At 43.4% G+C, this 12064-nt stretch overlaps 1 non-coding gene and 1 pseudogene across 1 annotated transcript; both read left to right on the plus strand.

Moving 5' to 3' along the window:
* The first annotated feature begins 1726 nt into the window (after positions 1-1726).
* LOC141424366 (U2 spliceosomal RNA) lies at positions 1727-1917 on the plus strand. The gene has a single exon (XR_012449312.1). It is a non-coding gene; the product is annotated as a U2 spliceosomal RNA (small nuclear RNA).
* Positions 1918-2027: 110 nt separating this feature from the next.
* LOC141424448 (U6 spliceosomal RNA) lies at positions 2028-2122 on the plus strand (annotated as a pseudogene).
* The last annotated feature ends 9942 nt before the right edge of the window (positions 2123-12064 follow it).

Consider the following 12064-nt stretch of genomic DNA (forward strand, 5'->3'; position numbering starts at 1 on the left):
AACCCAGACCTCAAGTCTTGCCGTCTGGGAATCACTATTTTTCCCAGGCTAGGTCCCGTTCCACTCTCTAATCACAGTTCCCTCCTCAAACTTTTCCTCCTCTCTTACCTTCATTCCTTTTTTTTTAAGTCAATAAATTTTCATTTAACAATGCTTTATTTGTTACCTGTTATGATTGGTTCATGGCCCATCAAGATCATCTCTCCCTTTATAAAAGATGCTTAATTCAGTTGTCCCACCAGCCCTACTAACAAGCACAACAACTAGGAAGGAACCCTGCTACATACAATTACATGCAAATGTTACAGTGTTATGTTTGAAAGTATTTGACTATTGTAAAAAGCTCATTAGCAATGAAGTAGATATTAAAAAAGTCCTGTGAGGGCTGGTGGAGTGGCTCAAGTGGTAGAATGCTTGCCTAGCAAGCGTGAGGCCCTGAATTCAAATCCTAGTGCCACCAAAAAAGAAAAGTCCTGTGAACAGGCCAGGCATGCGTTCATGCCTGTATTCCTAGCTTACCAGGAGGATCAAGGTTTGAAGCCATCCTGGGTAAATAGTTCATGAGACCCTATCTCAAAAGAAACACATTTACAGAAAAAGGACTAGCAAAAGGGCTGACAGAGTGGCTCAACCAGTAAAAGCATCTGTATAGCCAGTGAGGCCCTGAATTCAACCCCAGTGTTGCCAAAAAAAATAAAAAGGAAAAGGGGAAAGTCCTGTGGTGTACACAGTTATTTCACAGGTTTTTTGTTGTGGTGGTTTCTTTGGGAGGACGGGGGGTTAGTGGCATTGGGTTTGAACTCAGCCTCATATTTGCTAGCTTGCTAGGCATGTACTCTGCCACTTCAGTCACTCAACCAGTCTTACAGTTATTTCTACTGGGTGATATTGTTACCAATAGGTTGATTGCTATCAAGGCAGCATGTAGAAAATCCGGTGGGAAAATTGTTATGGTCGTGTCCACAGCAGTTATTACCATTCTGAGCTTGCTTGCTTAAAGTAATCAAAAAAGAACTGGTTCGGGGACACATAGCACATTCCTACAATCCTAGCACTTAGGGGGCTGAGGCAGGAAGATTGCTTGTTTGAGGCCATTCTGGAATATACAGTAAGAACCTGGAGGGAGAGAGAAAGAAATAGACCTACATCCATTTGTGAACCTACACATTCTGCCTTCCTTTCACTGTAAATGAGCTCCCTAAAGCCAGTGTCTGGATTTATGCTGTGCCTATTTGATTACTCCTTGTCATAACTCAGAATTTCTCTCTTCAATTTCATCCATTTTTTTCCTCTTTACTGGATCCTTCCCAGTAGTATAAATCTTTTTTTTTCCTTTTGTGATGATGGGGACCAAACCAAGGGTCTCAAACATACCATGCAAGCTCTTTACTACTGAGCTACAACCCCAGCCCAATTTTTCCCATCTTAAAATTTTTGGCAGTACTGAAGTTTGAGCTCAGGGTCTCACACTGGCTAGGCAAGCACTCATACTGATTGAGCCACTCTGCCAGCTCTTTTTTTGTGATGGGTTTTTTCAAGATAGGGTCTCGGCCTCCTGAGCAGCTAGGACTACAGGACCATTGTAAACATTTTTTGGTAAATGTATTTTACAGCTGGGCGTGGTAGTACATGCCTGTAATTTCTGCACTCAGAAGGCTAAGACACAAGGATCTCAAGTTCAAGGCCAGGCTGGGCTACACAGTGAGACTGTCTCAAAAAAAAAAAAGTCACTTCTTGGACTTTTGCTTACTATCATGTGCAGTATATGTTCTTATCAGTTTAATAACTGATACATCCTCTATCTGAGGACAATATAGTAAATGGATTTGTGGAGCAGAGAGATGGAATAGAAGCTTGTTCTGTACACCTGTTAATAATTCTTCCCTGAAACTTCTGAGCTCTTAGAATTTATCCATGTTTCTTGACGTTTATGTTTTTAGTGTGGGTCACTGACAAGACTGTGAATACCACTGTACATTTTTTTCTTTTTAAAAACTAAATACATTTTAATAGAAAAGCACAAAATACTACTCACTTCAGCAGCACATATACTAAAATTGGAATGCTACAGAGAAGCCTGCGCAAGGATGAGACCCAAATTCGTGAAATGTTCCATATTTTTCTAAACTGTGCTGTCCCTTCCTGCTCCCGGCTGTGTCTCATCCAGGACTGTGTCCCTGGGCAGATGAAGAGGGGAGCAGAGCTGGAGGAAGAGTAGGGTGTGGCTTTGGGGTGAGAGAACCAGCTGGATGCTTGGGCATTTATAGCATGACAGTTATTTTGTATCACTCGATAATAAAAGAATGGAAAAAATACAAAATAAATATTTTTAGAAAACACTGTTATTCCACAAATTTGAACTTGCTGTATCTCTAGAGCGTAGTTTGATATGTGTTAATATACTTTTTATCATTTTTTACATTTATTCACACGTATATACATTGTTTGTGCCACGTCCCCCACTACCACACCCCTTCCCATGAATATACTTAAAATTTGTTTTACAGCGTGGTGCCAGGGACTCCTGCTTGTAATCCTAGCTACTTGGGAGGCTCAGAGCAAGAGGATTGCCATTTGAGGCCAGTCTGGACAAATAGTTTGAGAGACCCCTAGCTCCAAAAAAAATAACCAGGGCAAAATGGACTGGAGGTGTGGCTCAAGAGGTAGAGTACCTGCCTAGCAAGTGTGAGGCTCTGAGTTCAAACTTCAGTCCCACCAGAAAAAAAAAAATTGTTTTACAAAGTATTCATTAAATTAAGGTGGAGTAGATGGTGACAGGAGAAAATGATACTGAAAAGCTAACTCCTTAAATAAATGGTGGTTTGGAAATTCAACATTTTTCTAGTTCTATATTGTGATATACTATTTCTTTGATTTGAGACAGGGTATCACTATATAGCCCAAGCTGGCCTTGAACGTGTGATCCTCTTGTCTCAGCTTCCTGAGTGCTGAAATTACAGGTGTTCACCAGTACGCCCAGCACAAATTGCTCTTTTTTCTAATCTTTCTTTTCAGGGGAGAAATTTAATTCATTTAAAGTGGTGCTGGGGAGAGAACCCAGGGCCTCACACATCCTAGGCTCTCCCCCTGAGGTACAGCCCTAGATTTCTTTCTTTTTTTTTTTTTTTTTTTTTTTGGTGGGACTAAGGTTTAAACTCAGGGCTTCATGCTTGCAAATCAGGTGTTCTTGAGTCACACTTCCAGTCCATTTTGCTCTGGTTATTTTGGAGATGGGGTCTCCTGAACTACCTACCTTGGCTGGGTGGGAATCTGGATCCTCCTGATTTCAGCCTCCCAAGTTGCTAGGATTGCAGGCATCAGCCAATGGAGCCTAAACAGAAGAGAATTCTCAGTAGTAGTACAGCTATGGAAAGAATCTTTTTTGTGTGGGGGAAGGGAGGTTTGAATTTAGGGTTTCACATTTGTTAAGCAGGAGCTCTACCACTTGATTCACTTTGCCAGCCCTTTTTTATGCTGGATATTTTCCAAGATAGGGTCTTATGAACTACTTACCCAGGCAGATCTTGAACCACAATCCTCCTAGAGTAGCTAAGGTTACAGGGTGAGCCACCAGCACCCAGTGAAAGAATCTTTCTTATCATCACTGCAAGATTCCAAAATGTCCATCAAACCCAGCCCCCCCACTTCCAGAAACATGTCACCCAAGAGGTGAGTCTATCACCTAAAATTTCCCCCTCTCCCAATACACTGTGCTACCAAAACTCCAAGTTGCTGGTGGCATTCCTGAACAGCCACCCTTTGTCTCATGGAGTTTACATTCTCAAAGAAGGCTGATAAAATTAGGAACCAACAACACCAAAGATAGGAGAGGAATCAGAGGCATAATGTGAAAGTCACCCAGCCTAGAATGGAAGAATCAGGACTGCTTCCTGGAAAAAGTGACAGTAAGTGAAGACCTCAGGCATGGCTAAACGCATGGCTGCTGGAGACAGACCACCTGCATCTCACCAGGGCTCCACCATGACCTCCCAGGGACACAGAATGAGTTCTTTTAGCCTCTGTGTCCTGATGTTCTGTTTTGTTTGTTTTTGGTGGTGCTGGAGTTTGAACTCAGGGCCTCACACTTGTAGGCTAATGCTCTACCACTTGAGTCACTCCATCAGCCCTTTTTTAGGTAGGCTAGCCTAGAATTAACAATCCTTCTTATCTCTGCCTCCAGAGTAGCTAGGAGTACAGGCATGAGTCCCCAGCACCAGGCCTAGCTTCTTTTTTTGTTGTTGTTGTGGTACTGGGTCTTGAACCCAGGGCCTAACCAGCCCTTTTTTTGATGGGTATTTTGGAGATAGGATCTTGAGAACTATTTGCTTAGGTTGGCTTTGAACTTTGATCCTCCTTATCTCTGCCTCCTGAGTAGCTAGGATTACAGGTATGAACAACCAGCATCCAGCCTTAGTTTCCAGAGGGTCATTCTTGGGACAAGAGGCATGTGGAAGTTCAAGGACCTGACACATCCATAGTAAGTATTTGCATTTCTGTCCTAGGATTTGGGGGAGGGGTGGAGGAGGAATAGGTGTGCTCCCTCTTGTGGGGACCCCAGGGAAACAGGGATTGGAAGGTTTTAGAACAGAGCAAAGCATAAGCAAAACGTATGACAAGTGGTATCATGGAGAAGTTAAAGAAGGCCTAGAGCTTCTTTAGCTCTAGGGGCTGGTGGCTCATGCCTGTAATCCTAGCCTCCAGGAGGCAGAGCTCAGGAGGATTGAGGTTCTAAGCCAGTCCAGACAAATAGTTCGTGATTCCCTATCTTAAAAAATCCATCACAAAAAGGTCTGGTGGAGTGGCTCAAGGTGTGGGCCCTGAGTTCAAATCCCAGTTCCACAAAGAAGAAGAAGGCACCTTAGATCATGTCAGGGGTTTCCTCAAGTGGTAAAGTGCTTGCCTAGCATAGGTAAGACCCTGGGTTCCCAGTGTACAAATCCCTACTTGTGCTGCTAAAAAAACAAAAAAAAAACAGAATTAGGTCAAGGAAAATCATGTAACCATGTGGAAAATGCAGACTTTAATCTGTCAACTACATAGGACTTTGAGTTTTTGGTTTTTTTGAGACAGGGTCTCACTATATAGCCCAGCCTGGCCTCTATCTCAAAAGGTCAGCCTGCCTTAACCTCCTGAGTGCAGGGATGACAGTTATGTGCACAACACCCAGCTTGCTTTGAGAAGTTTAAAACAGGACTGGCATCATCCTGGTTCTCACATGGTCAGGACCTGTGTGATAGCACAGAGTTGCCTTTGTGCATATATATTTTTTAGTAAAAGTGATAGTAAAGTTTGTTAGGAAGGCAGTTTAGTATAACTGGATAAAAGTGGGGAGAAATGGATAAAAAAGGGAGGAACATTTCCTGCCCCCCATGCAGGAAGTGGGAGTAGAAATACCAAATATTTTTTATTTAGTTATTTAATTTGTGGTGTGGGGATCAAACCCAGAGTCCCATGCATGCTAGGCAAGCACTCTCCTGCTGAGCTGCACCCTAGCTCGTGTTTATTTTTTTAAAAGGTTCTCTCTCTGGACCACTGATTTGAATACATCTTCCTCTAACTAAAGTGTTCCATACCAGGGAACGGCCCAAACTTACCCCAATTTGCTCCGTTGCCTTTCTGCAGAAAACACAATGGCTCTGAATTTTTTTAAATGAATTGTAGGGGAACAAGTAACACAGGGAAGTCAGCCAGGAGACTTTTAGTAAATCAGGCTGGAAACCACATTGACCAAGGCCATGGGGACAGCATGGATAAGTACAATTAATTGAAACAGGTGACGAATACTTGGGTCTGATCTAAAGAAAGGATCCTCTATAGCAGTTAGGCTGTGGACTTGGACTGCTGAATGGATGGGATGCCAGTCATTGAGGCAGAATAGGCAGGAAGTGAGCAGGTTTGAGACTGGCCAAGCTGAGCTAACATCAAAGCAGAAATGTTGTAAGGAGGCTTGCGTCTACCCGTGAGGAGCTGAGAAGAGAGACCCAGTTGTACACATGGGTTTAGGAATCAGAGGTAAGATTGCCCAGGAAGCTCAAGGCAGTGGATTGTTAGCTTTTAGAAGTCATGGACACTTAGAAAAATGGAATGAAACTTATCTGCTCACCACCTAGACAAGTGGGTCTGGCTGGGGATGTAGCTCAGTGCTTGCTTAGCATTCACGAGCCCCTGGGTTCAATCCCCAGTGCTACAAAATAAATAAATAAATAAAATGGAAGTCCAAGTGGCTGAGTGGTTCTGTACCTAGGAGTAGAATTACTAGGTCATGAGGTAATTTGATAGTTAACTTTGTTTTGTTTTTTTTTTTGAGGTGGGGGTCTCTCTAGAGTCCAGGCAGTGATTCTCTTGCCTCAGCCTCCTCAGTGCTGGGATTACAGGCATGTGCCATTATACTGGGTTAGCTTTGTTGATTCCTATAACTCCTCACCCAGTACTCTTTGTGGATTTTCACTGCCTTTGGTAAATAATCACATTGACTTGTCTCATCTTCACATTTCTCAAGGATCAGCTTCAGCTCTTGCTATCAAAGACAGAAGCATTCTGCTACCATATGCACACTTTGCCTCTCCCTGATAGATTTTATTTCTCTTTTGGTACTTTTTTTCTTTTCTTTTCCCTTTTCACATTTGCATATCTGCTATATGGAATGTTTTTGCACCATGATATAGAATCAAACAAAAAAAACAAGTATCCAAGTCTAAGAAAGCGAGCATCCCATGGGGATCTAATGAAAATTGTTGTGGAATTCTGTGATGTCTTTGTTTCAGTAAAATGCCCTCCATTGGGGTAAGAGGGCAAGGATTTCTGTTCTTTTTCACTGGTTTAATCCCTCTGCCTGGATAAACCATGTTTGTTCTCTTTTCTGCACTGGGATCGAACCTAGGGCCTCATGCACACTAAGCTGTAGTACTTCCGCTGAGTTACACCTGCAGTTTGTAGGCATTTGTTGAATGAATGAACAACTGACAGCAAATCTCAGTCTTTCATCTTGGTCTACTGTTCATCTGACATAGGTCTAGGGAAAACTTTGTGTTCGTGATCACTGGCATTTTAGCAAAAAGATCAGTTCTTTTCATTGGTGATTTGTTCCCTTGGGGTTCAAATGTACACCAATGTGTTCTATAGCTAGTGATATGGAGTTATCTTGATCTCTGCCTAGGTGACCTAGATGCCCTAATCTTGTTTATCTCTGAGGACAGGATGCCCAAAGGCTAGAAGTTCTTCTGCAGGAAGCTAACCAAAATTGACTGGATCTAAGATGGCTGCCAGAATGACCTCCAGACAACCTCTAACTTCATTATAATCCTATCTGCATGCAAAGTGTCACACCTTCCAGTGCCATGACAGTTGACAATTATCCTAAAGACACTGGAAAGGCTCATAAAAGGAGGAAAAGAGACGGTGCTGGAAAAAATCTCCACTCATTTCCGGAAAAGTCCTTAACATTCCCCCCACCCTCATTTCTTTCTTTCTTTCTTTCTTTCTTTATTTTTTTTTCTTTTGGTTGAACTGGGTTTGAATTTAGGGCTTTGTGCTTGCAAGGCAGGCATTCTATCACTTGAGCCACACCTCCAGTCCTTTTTGCTCTGGTTATTTTAGAGATGGGGTCTCTCAAACTATTTGGAACTATTTGCCTATGCTGGCCTTGACTCTTGATCCTCCCAATCTCAGCCACCCAAGTAGCTAGGATTACAGGCATGATTCCCAGCCCCTCATTTCTTTTACTCCATATGTATAACCTCCCAACTTTCTAAGGGTGGAGAAGTTCTCCAATTCTATTCTTGCTCAGTAATCAAAGTCTCCTTCATTGTTCATTTGGTGCTCTGTCTGGTTTTTGGTTCCATGTTGCCAAGAGAGAAAAAAAAAAAAAAAGTTGGGGACAGGCACCTATGGCTCACTTGCAATCCTAGCTACTCAGGAAGCAGAGATCAGGAGGATCATGGTTCAAAGCTGTCCGGGCAAATTGTTCCTGAGACCCTATCTCCACAAAACCCATCACAAGAAATGGCTGGTGGAATGGCTCAAGGTGTAGACCTTGGATTCAAAACCCAGTTCTGCAATAAAAAAACAAAAAACTCTGGGGGCAAAAAATGGCCACAAATAGAGCACTTTACCTTTAATCAACTTTTTACCAGATTTTTTTTTTTTCAGTACTGGAAGGCAGAAGCTCAAAATAGGTCTCACTGGGCTTTAAAATGCAGGTGGCAGGCAGACAGGCTCGCTCCTTCTGGACAGCACGGAAGAGAATGGTTTCCCTTCCTTTTCCAGCTCTGAGCAGCAGTCCTCATGCCTCAACTCCTGCCACTGCTCTTTCTTCCTCTGCTTTTGTGGTCATGTCTGTAGCCTTTTCTCTCTCTGTTCCTGTTGCTTCTGTCCTATCAGAGCCTTTGTAATTACCTTGTGTCCACCTAGATAATCCAGGATAATCTCCCAATCTCAGGATTCTTGATTATGTTTGCAAAGTTCCTTTTTTTGTTTTGGTGGGGCGGGGAGGGGAGGGGGTGGTGGGAAGGGAGGGGAGGGCGGGCACTGGGGTTTGAACTCAGGTCCTCATGTTTGCTAGGCAGGCACTCTACCGCTTGAGACACTCCACCAGCCATTTTTTGGTGTTGGGTATTTTCGAGATAGGGTCTCTGGAATTATTAGCCCAGACTGCCTTTGAACTGTGATCCTCCTGATCTCTGCCTCTCCAGTAGCTAGGATTTCATGCCTGAGCTACTGGCGTCTGGCTCAAAGTTCCTTTTGTAGAATAAAGTAACATACTCACAGGTTCCAGGGATGAGGATATGGGCTTCTTTGCAGTCTGTCACATGACTTCTGAAAAACCTTATGTTCTGTAAAATTACACATACACGCATGCATACAGAAGTGCCAATGCATGCAACATGGTTCTTAAGGGCGAGGAGCAAGAAACACTCAAAATCTGTACAACTACACACAGCAGTAACAGATCTAATGCAAACATCCTAGTGCTGTTAGAAGATGGACACAATTGCTAGTAAAGATGAAGGGAAGTTGGTGAAGAGCAAGAGAGAGAAGGCTGGGCTGCCTACTTTATGTGGGGGACAAAAGGCAAAGTTCAGGGATGGAGCTCAATGATACACACTTGCCTGACATGCTGGAGGCCCTGGGTTTGATTCCCAGCACCACCAAAGAAAGGTCAAATTACCTGTCAGGTGCTGTTACTTGATAGTACAAAACATCTGATAAGAAGAAATGAAGAAAGAAGGAGGAGGAGGAGAAGAAGGAGGAGGAAGAAATTGCAGCCTGTAATCCTACCTACTCAGATCAGGAGTTTTGTGGTTCGAAGCCAGCCCAGGCAAATAGTTCACCAGATCCTATCTCAAAAACACGAAACACAAAACAGGATTGGTGGAGTGACTTAAGCAGCAGAGTGCCTGCCTAGCAGGCCTGAAACCTTGAGTTCAAGCCCCAGTCTGGCCAAAAAAACAGCACCAACCATCTACATGATTAGAACCACTAGCATCAACATGACAGTAAACTAGGGCTGAACTGGAGGTCTCTTCAGAGTAGAACAGAGCAGAAATAATCTTTTGTTTCTGAATTCATGCCCTTTCTGCAAAAGAAAAGCAAAGCAGAAAAATCAATGATGCAACAGATGCAAACAGAAAGTTCTACTTGGACACGCCCCACTATCATATACCTATTGTGCTGTGAAGAGCCCCCAAAATAGACCAAGAAAACAAGTGTGTCCTGAAATCCCATCTTTGTTAAACTAGCCTGGGAGTGCGGAGGGTTCTCCACACCCTTCTCTGATAGGCCACATTGACCAGCAAGCCTTGGTCCCATAGTTTCACTCAAACAGCAAATTTTGGGAAATCTCCCACTGCTATTTCCCCTTTTTTTTTTTTTTACCAGAACCACTACTCCTGACCAGCATGCTCCTCTGGGGTGGGCTGTCATATTGTGAAGTTGTCACTAAATGTCTTCCATGAGAACATCATTCTGAGTGAGGTTAGCCTGGCCCAAAAGACCAAAAATCATTATGTTCTCCCTCATATGGCAACATCAGATCAAGGGCAAACACAACAAGGGGATTGGACTTTGGTCACATGATAAAGCGAGAGCACGCAGGGAGGTATGAGGATAGGTAAGACACCTAAAAAACTAGATAGCATTTGTTGCCCTCAATGCAGAGAAACTAATGCAGATACTTTAAAGCAACTGAGGCCAATAGGAGAAGGGGACCAGGAACTAGAGAAAAGGTTAGCTAAAGAAGAATTAACTTAGAAGGTAACACACATGCACAGGAAATCAATGTGAGTCAACTCCCTGTATAGCTATCCTTATCTCAACTAGCAAAAACCCTTGTTCCTTCCTATTATTGCTTATACTCTCTCTACAACAAAATTAGAAATAAGGCCAAAATAGTTTCTGCCGGGTAGCAAGGAGTAAGGGGGGGAAGTGGGGGAGGGGCAAGGGAGGGGGCAGGGGGAAGGGAGGAGAAATGACCCAAACATTGTATGCACATATGAATAAAATAAAAAAATAAATGTCTTCCATGAAGCTACGAAGTAGTGAGAGGATTGGGGTGTAGCTCAGAGCCTAGTATGAGCAAAGCCCTGAGCGCCATCTCCAGCATTGAAATAATAACAACAGGCAGGAGTCTACCTCCTGTGATTACTGATTTCTCACGTGGAATTTCAAGAATTAAGGTGAATCTGAGGAAAGGAAGGCACCTTGTGTGCAGAGGGTGGTGGGGGGAGCTGCATGGCAAGGGAAGGGCAATGCTGGACCCACCTGGCCCATGGGACTTAACTGTAGGAATCAAGAACTTAAAACCTTTCTAGCCAGATGGAAACGACACAACGTTCCAGAACATGGTGGAGGAAGGTCATTGAGAGTGAGTGCAAAGGGAAACCGAATTGGGGTGGATTCCCAGGGTGGGGGCAGGCGGAGGGACCCAAGCCACCAGGGCCACCACCCCCTCATCCTCTGTCAGAAAACAATGGAGAAAGCCAGGTAGCTCACACCTATAATTCTAGCTACTCAGGAGGCAGAGATCAGGAGGATCACAGTTCGAAGCCAGCCCAGGCAAATAGTTTGTGAGACCCTATCTCGAAAAATCCTTCATGAAAATAGGGCTGGTGGAGTGGTTCAAGGTGAAGGCACTGAGTTCAAGCCCCAGTACCAAAAGAAAGAGAGAGAGAAAAAAAAAAAAAAAAAAAGCAAAGAAAATGATGGAGAAGAACAAGTAAAACATTAACTGTGGGTCTGGGTGAAAATTTTAAGAGATTAGCCTGTCTGGCATCTCCCAGGCATACCTCTCTTAGGAATCCAGCCCTGTATTTTGGATCCATGATTTGTTTTCTGGTCCCCACTAGAATGCAAGCCCCAAAAAGGGGAAAGTCTTATTTTGCCTTGGACAGTACTTCCCTTTCTGAACTAGAGAAGACTCCTACAAGGTAAAAAAAAAAAGATGAATACAAATGATAAGAAAGTTTAGCCAAGATATCCATGTCAACATCAATTTACATTCTGGGGTAGATTAGAATTTAAAAGTGCATTCTGAAAGCTCAGTTCAATGAACTTTCCTCCAACCAGGCCCACAGATAAAGGCTTTCACTCCTTTGCTTGTGGGTTTGTTTTGGCAGGGCTGAAGTTTGAACTCAAGGCAAGCCACACCCCCAGGCCCATTTTGCTCTTGAACTTGCTGGGTGTCACTTGGAGTTTAAGAGTTAATCTCAGGGGTTGGTGAGAAGTTTGAAATTGCCTTGGACTGTATTTTCTTCCTTTGTCTTACCCCTGACATTTACTCCAGGGAAAAGGCCCAAGGAACACCTGGGAGCCCCCACCCCAGCCCATCTGAATGCAGGCTGCACACTTCCAGAAGTGAGTCTGTAAATACTCTGTGCTGCACACTATTTTCATCTCACCATTTTCTCATTTCTTCTCTTCTTCTGCCAGTGGAGGGACCTTTGTAGCCCTCTTCCAGTTTGGGGAAATTAATTACATTCCTTTTCAAAGGTTGGAAGTCAAACAAATCAGGTCTTCCCAAATCTGTTTAATTAGTGTCTCCCTGGGAATTTTCTTCTGGTCATTTTGG

The sequence above is a fragment of the Castor canadensis genome, chromosome 6 (assembly GCF_047511655.1).
Source record: "Castor canadensis chromosome 6, mCasCan1.hap1v2, whole genome shotgun sequence".
NCBI lineage: Eukaryota > Metazoa > Chordata > Mammalia > Rodentia > Castoridae > Castor > Castor canadensis.